The sequence below is a fragment of the Caloenas nicobarica genome, chromosome 4, assembly GCF_036013445.1.
Source record: "Caloenas nicobarica isolate bCalNic1 chromosome 4, bCalNic1.hap1, whole genome shotgun sequence".
Lineage (NCBI taxonomy): Eukaryota > Metazoa > Chordata > Aves > Columbiformes > Columbidae > Caloenas > Caloenas nicobarica.
In genome coordinates, this window is record NC_088248.1 from 71,664,283 (window position 1) to 71,677,281 (window position 12,999).

The window sequence follows — 12,999 nt, forward strand, 5'->3', positions numbered from 1 at the left end:
CTCCAAGAAGAAATTCAGCCCTTCGGACATTAGTGAAGAAGGGCCCGAGGTCTCCCTATCGTCCTAAAGCAGAAGCTAAACAATATTAGCCAATCATTTTTGATAGATGAAGCATGGAAATTAGTTCCAGAGTTTAACTGATAACTGAAACCACACAGTTACATTCCATTATGGCAGCCTTAATTGATGAGCTCATTAAGCCCATTATTAGAGAAATTGATTTCAAATAGGCACTTAAAACTGGCTGGCAAAAGAAAAAGGTGAAGAGATACCGTACAATGTGAAGAAAGTAACTAAAATACATAATGAAGCAAGTAATTTTATAGGTTTGTTTAATGAAAGCCTCAAGAGCATATTAGTTGCTGTGTGGATTTTAAACACTCATTTTATGTACTAATAAAGCTCACGTCCATTATGGGAGTTCTGAATGCCTCCAATCTTTAATGCAGCTCTGCTACTAATTAATTAATTAACCCCAGCTGAAGCAATCAATTAGTCATGCAGAATTGACACTTTAAAGGTCTACCAGGTAGCACTGGGTACCAGCACAGAACAGCAGAAGCAAAGTTTCTTTTTAAAATTATTTTTATTTTGTTTTCAGCGTAGCAGGAATAAAACAAACAGGACTAGAATTTAAAAGCTGTATTAGCAGCATAGTAAAAAAAAAAAAAAGGTGGTTAACATTCTGATCTTAGATTATTTCAGAGGATAAAGCAGCGGAACAGCACTGAGAATTTTAGAGATACGTTTCGACTGGAGATGCACAAACCTGGCCAGTCAATTTTTGATACATTTGTCTCCAGCAGCCACTGCTGCTCAGACCTAATGCAGACTGCTGCGAGTTTCTGGGCAGCTGCATGCAAGCCCATTTGCACACCCAGGGGCTGAGAAAGTAAGCACAAGCAGTAAAGGCAGTAATAATAAATCTTTCGGAAGCAAATCTTCAATTTATAGTACTTATTTGGGAAAACAGAAGCAGACAAACAAGCCCCTTGGTATTAACCCCTCTTGTGTCTTTTGATTTCCTCCTTTTACTGTCTCTTGAGTACAAAAATGTAGAGCCTTATCCAAAGGGCACTGTATAAATGGCCCTTCATTAAACAAAGCTCATCAGCCATGACCGATTAACCTCAGTTGTAAAGTGAGATTGCTGACTACGTGAGCTTGAGCATGGATGAGCTGCTTTGCTGGAAGACTGAGCTGAGGATCTTTCCACTGGGGTGAATTTGGAGGAAAAGCGCAGGAGATTTCACTGCGGAGAGCGTTTACAAATGGATTGTATTTCTTCTTTGAAGCATCTATTATTGTTGCTATTATAGTTATTTTTAGCAGCAGTGGTATTGATGTTTTTAAACCATTATGTTTGGTCAGCTTGTTGGTATGGTGCTGAGGACTCTGGGCAGAAGGTCTCTTGATGATGTTGCATTCAGCAGAACAGACCGAGCAAAGTTCATTCCTGAGAAATGCAGGGACTCTGATTTTTTGCTTTGGCCTTGGGACCACATTGATTTATTATTTTCAAGCCAGCTCCAAAAGGGGTCTGACAAAAGACTGAGATGACTTAGAGTGTCCATGTCCAACATTGCAATCTATCTTCTCACCTCACATTTTATAGCTAATAGCTTGTGGGCTCAGCAGACATCTGTACTTTTAATTTAGGCATATGCCTTGTCTTCAGCGGAACTTAGAGACTGGGTAAAAAAACACCTGCAGTACTGAATATCTACTTATTCTTGAAAATTCTTATTCAGAATGGGTCCTTCCCAGACTGCGCTTTAAGGTGCCCACGCTCTCCCTATGCCCTTCTCAAGGAACTCGCAGGTCCTGTCCACGAGTTGGACTGTGCACCAGGGGCTGGACACCTGAACTGCTAGACACTGCAACAGCTAAGCGTAGGTACCCAAGTTCTTTATTGGTTCTCAGATTTCATTCATAGACTTGGCCCACATGTTAAAAATTTGCTGGTTACACAAAGTTGGGAAAAATATTCTTATAGAGAAGGTCTGGAATATCATACAAAGACCTGCCTGAAGGAGGCTAAGATGCAATGTTGTGATCAAGAGTTTCTGCTACAAAGAGGAAGATCCTCAGATGGAGAAAGAACTTGAAGGAAAATTAGTCACAGCACGATTGACAGTGCAACTGTCCATGCCAGCTCTTATGAATTGCTGATCAAAGCAAATAAGATTCTAAACTGCATCAGACAACAGATTTTTATGCAGAATCAAGGAAATATTGGATATATGGACCCAGCACCAGACTTTACATTAAAAAAGGAATATAGTTCCTAAAACCATATCCAGGAAAGGTGAGTTCACACTGAACTGAGGCAGACAAAAGTTATGAATATCTCTTGAGAAACTGAGGCCTTTGTTTTTAAGAGAGCTTTGTTTGCTTAGCCTAGCAAAATGAAGGCTGATATGTGATCTAGTTCTCCCTATAAATATATCAAAGGAGCATCTTCTCCAGCAGGTAGAAAATCTATTTAAACTAAAGGATAAAGTTGGCACAAGAGCAAATGCATATGAGTAAATAATATTCAAATTATAAAATTCAAATTGGCCATAAATAAATTTAAACTGAAAATTAGAAGAAATTTACTAGCAGAGGTGTGAGACTTGGGAATAACCCTCAAGTGGGAAAAGTCAGAGAAAGGAATCTAAGGGATTTTTTAAGGAACATTTATTTTAGTTTATGATAAAGACTGTATGACCTGCTTGACATTGATATGCTTCAGAGAGGATCCCATTTTATTGTCTTTGAAGGCTAAACTTGCTGCACACAGCATCCAGGTGGTGTTTTTTACACTCTCATTGCTGTGTGCATGTGCAGACATTGAAAACCGTGAGCCAAAGAGATCTGTTTCAGTTGATTAGAGCATTATCACACATTTGTGTGACTGCAACCAGAAGTGTGGCCCTCTTGTGTCCTTGCTGCCCTTAGGTCTTCTCCAGTCCAGCTCAGTGTAGAATCAGTGAAATACCCTTTTTGAAGTTATAGCCATGAGTGACTTCTGCACTTAAGCCTTTTTGTCTGTATAAGGAAGGCAAGATGTTGTCCCACCTCCTCTCCTGAATGACAGAAGGCCTGGGACCTGCAACATTTATATTGTTGGTAAGCAATGCAAGGACTACAGCTGACATCCAACGTGGATATGCTTGTGACCATTTCACATTCATACATATTTGTCAGAGAGAGAATAGATTTCATCATATAGTCCAAATGACCTGCTGCCTATTTTAGCATGGCAGAGCCAGTGAAGATGCAGAACATCCCGTCTTCTGTGTCACCAGCAAAATAGTCAGCGGTTAGTCTGTATCATCTTCCTTACTGAGATATTTGAGCACGATTAAGAGCTGAAAGCATGGGTTTGAGTTCCACAGTAAACAGCCTCTGAATTTAGAGAAGTCATATTTTGATTTGTAAATTCTACACATGGAACTACATGTGGTATAAGAAAATATTTTGGGTTGCTCCCTTTTTTGTATTTACTTGGTAGATTAGGGTATTACTGCCACCTTTGCTTTCTTTCAGTTGGTGCTTTAGTGTCCTCTTTTCTCTTTCTGTGGTTTCAATCCAGGTGATTCCGTAGAGCTCAAGCTGCTTTGGGACCAGGCATGAAAGCATGGACAGTACAAAATCAGCAAAGTATTTCAGTTATTGTGTAGCTTCAACACCAGCACTGGCTGGACAAAGTTGGATATGGCACATAGGATGCTCTAGTCTGTGATCAAAAAAACACTGGCGATTTGAGTGACAGCAGAGATCTACCCCAAAGCAGCCTCCAATGTGTTAACAGCCCAAGAAAACACATTGAAGATGAGCAGATTCCCAAAGCAAAATGCAAATTCAAGGTACCAGTAGTGAACCAGTTCTCTCACCTGATTAGGACTCTGCAGAATGGAGCCGTGTTGCACACACAGCACCTGCAATGACTTTATCCTGCACTACTGCAAAGCTGGAGATGTGCTACATTTTCCAGCTTTGTTTCCCAGAACTCCAAGTAAAAATATCATCACTTTAACCCTTCATCTCATTTTACAGTTGATAAAGTAATTATTTGTACTTCAGATTAATCCATTTTTCCACACTGTTGGTGCAAAACCTATTGTTTTGCTAAGAGTGACCTTAGAAATTGCGAATATGTCCAAACACTAAGAAAATAATGTATTTAAAATCTAGAGATGTTGAGACCAGAATGAACATAAAGTAGCCCATTAAGGAAAGGATAATGAAGGGCAAGTGACTATTACAGCTATAAGGACATTGTTAGGATGAAGGTACTCAGCAATGGTTCGCTTTGCACTGAAATAATGTAGGAGCACTTGTATTGCAAGTGAAAACTTCTTGGAGCAGAGGGAGAATTGATCAGCTGGTAGATGGTAAATCTGAAACCACTACAGCAGAAATTAGCATGTGCCTGAGTCTCAGGATTAAATGAATCTAAATAACTATTAGTACAAGTATTGATGGCACTGAGGGAGAAACAGAACAGAAAGTGAATGTTGTAAATAAAATTTTTTAAAAGAGACAACTTAGTCTAAATGCACAGCTTACAAACAAAAAGAAGGTATAATGCCAAACATGGGACAAATATCACCATATCTTATCAGGAATCGATTATTGCCTGATTCATTCAAATCCTTCAACTGTGAGAAACCACTGGGGATATGAATCCAAGCAGATTAGAATCAGTTGAAATATTAGCTTGAATACAACAGCATAAAACCTCCAAGCATTACTCTGGTAAACAGGCTTTATATACCAGGGCTGATTGCGAGCTGCCTGTTCATGCAGTGCAGAGAATGAAGTCTAAGACAATCATGTTTCTGATTTCATGCAAGTTTTAGGCTTGTGTAATTCCAATGGTTGATCCAGAGTACATAGACAGAATAATTGCTGTTTGAAAAAGAAGAGAAAATTACACCTCCTCTGTTAAAATGTCCTCGTTTCATCGTCTCCCTCCTTACATTTGATATCAGATATTTAATAGCAGTTTTGGAAGAATTCCTTCATCATCTGAATTCAAAGTACAAATGGATCTAATTTCAGTTTGTTTAAGATGCCACAGACTGCATCCAGCGGTGGCCATGGTCCTACCAACAGAGCTCTCCATCCTGAGCTCTTTGACCATGCTCTTCCTTGTGAACTTCTTCAGCCCATGGAGGACCAGATTTCAAACACAACGTAACTGAACACTATTTATTTACAGAATTCAGTCCAAAGTTAAAGGCACAATATCTTATTTCTGAGTCAGCTAAGCCCCATTCTGGCCCAGGAGGAATTCCTTATGTACATCCAAGAGGCACAAAATGTACCAGGTCCCTCAGAGGGATGTTCCCTGCATCAGCCATTCTCACTACCGTTCAGCTGCATATTTCTCCTCTGTCTCCAGCTAGAATCACTTTATTCTCTGTCTTGGTACCAAATTGTGATTTCTGGTGTATTAATCATTAATCACCACTGAGTTGCCAGAACAGGTAGGTTTTTTTCCTCTGGGAAACAAAGCTCTGTCTAGTGTCCTGGGACCAACCAGCTTCTTGCAAGAAAAGTAACTTTAAACTGGGAGTATTTCAGAGAAAAATGTAGATTAAACACTAGGAATGCTAAATTTGGTATTTGCTTACTTTGCGCTAGCTGTGGTAGGCTTTGCAGTACAGCTTGTTTTCATGTCATCTTGTACCCTCACACAATTTCCAACAGATATTTGGACTAGATGATTGTTGTAGGTCCCTTCCAACCAAATCTATTCTATTCTGTTCTATCCTTATTCTATTCTGTTCTATCCTTATTCTATTCTGTTCTATCCTTATTCTATCCTTATTCTATCCTTATTCTATCCTTATTCTATCCTTATTCTATCCTTATTCTATCCTTATTCTATCCTTATTCTATCCTTATCCTTATTCTATCCTTATTCTATCCTTATGCTTATGCTATGCTTATTCTATGCTATGCTTATTCTATGCTTATTCTTATTCTTATTCTATTGTTATTGTATTCTATTCCTATTCTATTCTATTCGTATTCTTATTCTATTCCTATTCTTATTCTATTCCTATTCTTATTCTATTCCTATTCCATTCCAATTTCCTCCAGTCTCCACTTTGCCCACAAAAATTAAGAAACTTAGCTAGTATAAAAGACTTGAGTGGATAGGTCTCAGACCAGGGGATGGCCAAAACTTTTAACTGACCTGCTTCACCACCACCAAAACAGTCGGATCTGGCAAGCTGTGTACCACTTATCTGTTCACCACAACAAATAAAACATACATAGATATAAAAGCACGTCCCTCTGTTGACCTCTAGCACCCTTGCCATTCTTGCACTCTTGCCAATGGACTGCACATGGTCACATCTGGAGTTTTGCTGTCACCTACCAGCACCACGAATGTCACCAGGATACACTGCAGGACACAGAGGTGAAGTGGACTGTTAGAGACATTTCCTCACGATGGAGACTATCTCTAGGTTTGTAACTCTCCCTAGACCATGCCATAAATTTTGGTACAACATTTAAGGCACTCCTACAAGCAAACAAAATACAAGGCAAGAATGGAGGGGAAAAAAACCTCTTTCTTCCCATCTTACTCATGACATTACAAGTGATATTAAGAACCAACAGTGTGACTGGAGCTTCTTAGGAAGGCACGTTCCATGTCCTGAAGGGCTCAGGTCCAGCAGGGCAGCTGCGAGGAGCAGAGCTGCAGGGTTTCTGCTTTGGAGCCCTTTCCTTCTGAAGCTGTTGAGAGCAATTCCTCAGCATGAGGAGTAATAAACCACTCCTATCTATGGCCTGCAAAAATTACCAAAAAAAGGCACTCTTGGTTGGGATTTCTGTTGCCCGTTAGCTGTATGTGTCCCCAAGCTTGCAGCTGCACATGATAGAAAAGAAAAGCAGGGAGTTCGCAAGCTTAATAACCACTTGACTTTCACAAATACTTTCTGCTACAAGATGCTGAACAATTCAAAAGTGTTCCAGTATTTATATTGCATCCCAGATTAAATAACTGTTGTCATTTTCTGCCTTCATTGTTTTAATAGTCAATTCAATTGAAAATAGGCCCATTAAAAGTATTCATTTGTAAAATATTGCACTATAGCTATTTTTTTTTATTTAGCAGTTCTGAAAACACCTACCAAGTGATTGCCATTTAAAACCCACTTAAAGGCCAATTTACACAACATTTGTGCTTGTGTAAATAAGGTTTGCTGTTATGCTAATGTGCAATTGCACCACTTGTGCTGTTTTGAAGGATAATTCACAATTTTAAACTGTGTCATATGACAGAAGAATTTGAGGATGTTTTAATCACAGCTTTCATTAGCATTAATCAGATGTAAAAGCACATACTGTTTTGTCTGCTGCTGAGAAGCAGGCAGTGCAGAGACAAATGACTGAATTGAGAGATTTACAGTTTTTCTACCTCTGATTTCCAGTTAAACCCTGGGTATTTAGTTAATACTCTCAGCTGGAAATCTCATGATAGAAACAATATACAGGAAGATCCATAATAGTTTGGAAAAAGAAAAAAAATTAAAACCAACCTCCACAAATTTGCTAACAATAGTGGGTTTGTTTCAAATAACTGTAATTTTTCCTCTGGGCATTGCTGCAGATTATGCATTTTCCTTCATGATTTTTTAATGAAGGACTAATTTACCTATTGTCCAAGTGCATTATAGACTGTAAGTGTGATTATTTAATTCAGCACAAAATCCACCATGTCAAGATTAATTCATATTTACTAAATGTTTATAAATTAGGTACCTAAATCTTCATGGATGAATGCCAACTTGTACTAAGACTTATTTCTTTTCTTCATAGAAATTTCTGTAAGTGCTTATAACCATACTGTGGAACTGTAAAGAAGTGATAGTAAAAATATATTTACAAATCATCTGCCTTGGCCATATAAACTCTATAAAGCAGGATTTTTTTGGTTACAGGTTTGTACAGTGGCTACCAAGATAGGAACCTAGTGCATGACAGCAGCAGTTATGGACCACTGCAATACAAATAAATACTAATAATGTATGTACATTAGAGTACAATCATATACAGGTTGGAATAAATACAGTAGTTTTATTCCTCTACTCCAACTCATTCAAGAGCCAATCTGCATGTTGTTTCCTCTTCAGAAACCCTTTCACAATGTGTTTAACCCAACCTCTGAATTGGGCTGAATTTAAATATGTTCTTTAAGGGCTTCTGTTCAGCTGGTCCCATCAGACCCTGGTCAAAGTCTCCAAGGATCCCAGCAAGGTTTTATTTCCTTTTCCTGAGACAACACCCTATAACCCCTATGTAAACCATTTAAGTGTAATGCGGGTATAACAAAGACTTTAAAAGCATTTGATGGGCTTTTTACTCTAGCTGTTCCTCCTCCAAAAATCCTTCACTTACCCCTCCTCTTCATTTTGTTGCTGCTGCTTGCTTCTGCAGTTGCTGCTTTAATCCCACCAGCTCTTCTGAAGTTGTCCCCATTTCTCCAGACAGGGACTCCAGGCACCAGCATTCACACCAGCAGTCAGCTTTTCAGGAGCATATCCCTGCCCTCTTTTTGGCTCAAAAGATGTGGGCTTTAAAACACTCATCGCACCATTCATGCCGTGATGATTAAACCCTTCAGGACACTGCACTATCAAATATCTATCTTGTTGCCAAGATCTGTCTCTACCTTGTACCCACCAGCAAGATGCAGAAGCAGCATGTCCTGCTACAACAGTATTTTTCCCATCTAACACAGTGCAGGGTCCATACATACTGCACCAGGTGCTTTCAGAGTAATTTGATGGGTAGGAAACAGGCTGGGAGTCACAAAACAAAAACTGCCTACAGTGCAGCACTCTTATTTTCAGAAGCTGCGCTACCATATGTCTCACGCATGCAGTGCTGTGACATGCTAACATGGAGTTTAGGCAAGCTTGCTTTTGTTCTGCTGGGTCTAGAACATGTTGCAGTGCAATGGATGGAGTGGAGCTGGTCATCTGTCAGCCAACATCTCAGCTCACATTTCATTAATATTCATGGTCGATGTATGTGCCTCTTCAAAACATTCGTTCCTGCTCAGTATCCACACTTGAAATAGTGATTTTTAGCAGTGTGACTGTAAAATAAATTACCACACAAGATTTCTTGCAACAATGACGTGTATGTTCCTTGCCTATAACAAATTTAATCACCCACCCTTATGGAAAACCAAGGAAAACATGGGCACAAATTGTCACTACTCTGGAGGGAGGAGATAGCTTTTGGTGCTGCCAGAAGCTGTCCTCAGCACTGAAGAATATCTCCAAGTTTTCCTTGCAAAGCTATTTCCATGTTTTCTCTGCTCTTGTTCCCCCTTTAGCTGAGGTATCGCACGACAGACAGACAGTCTCTCCATGCACAGAGGCTGTAGAAGGCACAAGGCAGTATGGCCAAAGAGGATGTGGAGGACCTGTAAGTAGACACAAGAAGCTCCTTTGGAGCTGGAACAACTAACATTCAGAGTTGTTTGGGTGACATTCCCATATCCTAAACTTTGCTGTCCCTGACACCGGACTGGACCTCAGGAGAGTGATGAAAGTCTCAGCCAGCCTTCTGAAGCCGCTCACACCTTATAAGGTTGAAACACTTTAGAAACCACCCTTGACAATATATTAAACTATTTCTGTCAATGCTTCTGCAGCTCATCTGATAGATACTAATGGCTTCAACCAACAGTCCTATTTAGCATGATTATTGTTTTCATTTTTTAAAAGGCACTCCATGCTCAGTTAGTGCTAGACACGCCTTCATTACTCCTATCTCTTTGGAGAATCACAGCCTCCAGACTGACATATGAGACATCTCAGGATGGCTGAAAAGCAGTTCATTACATGAATACATCACATATCCTGGTAACATCAATTGCAGTAACAATTCTTAATGCAGCTAATAAGGTGTTAAAAGTTTCTACGGTTTTTTTGGTTATCTGACTTGTTTAAGATACCAACCTGGGTTTTCATCACTTTTAAATTGGAAGGTTTAGCAGATTTAGTCTTCATTAAAAATATATATATTCTCTAGGTATGTATTTTTTTCAGATTCCTTTGCCCTTATAAAGCAAAGTGAAACATGCCATGGAATTACTGAGTACAAAATGATCTGCCAGTTGTAGTGAATACAGATTGCAAGGCACTTTCTTGATCATTGACAGCTGTGGATGTTTATGTTGCAATCCTACAAACAAAGAAAAATCCGGACTACTTTCTTCTTGATGTCAAGATCAGTTTAAAGGAGTAGCCATTTGTTACATGAGATGTAGGCAACAGAATAAATCTAGCACTAAGGAATAACCATTCCAGCATCCTAAAGTACTCTTACCCAATAACACCTCTTCTGAATGGCAAGACCCATGCACTATCATTTTCTACAGCTCCCAGCACATGGAATTTAGGCCAGAGTTGCCAAATCCATTCTGTGGAGAGGAACAAATTCAAGTTTAAATTAGATCAGATATTAATCTATAATAAGACCCCTTCAATCCATGCTTAACAGATTTCCTGTACACATCAGTGGGAGGTTTACAAGTAGATTAAAGAAAAGGTCTACTCACAACACAACTATTAATACATTTAGTCAGTAATATCTCATGAGTCTTCTGGGTCCTACTTTGACTAAGTCTGTAACTTCATCGGCACAAACACACCTTTTGAAGACTGAGCCCAGATTCTGCGATCAGGAAGCAAATTTACATATGCACACATTTTCTGACTTTAACTCATCAAGCTCGATCCCAGTGGATTGGTGTTAGCAATCTGCTTCCTCCCCCTTCCACCTCTGCTTTATGTTGCTCACAATTCCTTCTTGTGAGATGAGAAATAAAATAAAAACATAGATAGTTAAAGGATTTTTAAATATTAGTAATCCATTTATCTCCACTCCTGGAAGAGTCAGAATTATAATGGACTTTCATATTAACTTACCATGGCTGTGAGACACTCCAGCTTATGACCTTAGTCCAGCCGCTTTTTGGACATGCAATCTGTATGAGGAGTTCTGGTCTTCTGATCCTCAGCATCAGTCCCACTTTCCAATGAGTACATAATTCAAGTTTCGAGTCAGCTCAAGTCCTTTACTCATGAATGAAAATGGTGTTTGTACAGCCTCTTCCCTCAACACTCTCTCCTGCCTGGGTTTTTGAGCTTGTCTATGGGAGGATGTTATATGGGATTTATTTACTTTGTTCAAATGAAGTTACCATACCTCCACACATGGTCTTTTGGGAGACGAAAAGGATAGGTGACATGTCAGGCTGCAGGAAAGTAACCTGCCTGGGCAAAGCAACCTGTCTTCTCCCAAAAACCCATGGGGCTCTGCTGCTTGCAGCTACTTTTCTGGCAGTGGACTTACTTGCTGTCTGGGTATGTTCCTGCTTTCCCTTGCCCAGGGTCTGTCTGGACTCTGTTGTCTTCCTGGTAGAACGCCACGCTATGGGGGATATATTGCTTTTTCAGATGGGGAGCTGGTGGCTCCCTCTGGCATCGCGTCACATCAGAGAGATCTCCACTGCAGGATACAGCAGATTTGTGTCTTTCCATGTATAACCAGCGTAGAAATGCTATTTTTTGGACATGCACCGGTAAGTTGGACAAGCTAAGTCTACATATTCATTAGATCTTCTCTCCTTTTCTGTCTCTATTTCCATTCATGAAGCAGCTTCATGAATCCAATAAATATTTAAATGTGGATCCAAGCCCCATTCAATTTGTGTATGCTCAGCCATGTGATGGGAGAGAAGCCATGTGGCTCTACAGCCCCACTGTCTATATCATAGCTACATTCACACTAGATTAATGCTGCCTGTATCAAGCGGTGGTGTGCAGATTTAATGCTACCCAATGAAAGTGGCAGACGTGGAGAATTCATAGCTGAGTTTCAATGCACAGGGCAGCCTGCAGTATGTCATGTCATCCCAATTAGGCTGCAATCTTGTATCTGATATAGCCTGGATACCTCATTTTGGGAACGCTTGGTCCCCAGAAGTCAATAAGCATTGTCTAGGGACACATGACAGTGCATGAATTGCCCCAGTCATTGCTTTGGAGTGATCCCAAGAGTCAGCTGCTCAGCCTCAGGAAGGGTGACTGCCCTTTTTCTCCATCCCATGACCCAACATAGTGATTTTTCCTAAACATGAGGCTTCTGGTGTCATTTTGCATTGTGTCAAAAACGGAGACACTTAACATTCATGTCTATGGCCTGTATGGAATAGCTTCCTAGTCTCAATCTATTTCGTCCCTACTTTGTTTCCCTTGGAAGCAACCACCATGGAGGTACCAATGACCAAAAAAAGCCTAAAACAACTGATATTGTAGGACCTGCTAATGGCAGGACTGAGGATGGCACTGGGCAAACTGGGGGCTGCTTTCCCACTATGTCCGATTGTATCTGTTCTGGCAGCAAATTTGAGACTTCCAGTTTCCAGACTGTCAGTACAGCACAAGAAACAAACATTAAATTCCCTTAAAAAATAAAAATCTCAGTGGTTGAGTTATAAAATCCTCAATGATAATTGTAATGGAAACATTCATATATCCCCACAGCTATAATGGGATTGCTGCAGTAATCCTACACTGTTTATGGTGCTGATATTTTAAATAATACGTTCTGTATCTTTTACTTTTCTCCCTTTTTCACGGTGCTGTACACACTTTGCATCCTTTCAATGACAAACACTGAGCAAAGTGCACCAATAAATTATTTCCTCTTTGAATCCTTTTACCAAAGAAAATAAATCTATGTGCACACACGGCAGCTTGAGTCCAGCTAGTTAAGCAGTTGCATTATTATTACCACCCACCTCATCCTGTTAAAAAGCCAGATTTTTCTACCATTTGTGCTGCTTTTAATCCATAGGAAGTCAATTTTCCACTCATATATTAGTTTATTTTATATTTTCAAATTGATTCTACTATACATTGATTTCCTGTTGTGTGTATTGTATCCTGAGCTAGGATTATACGTTTA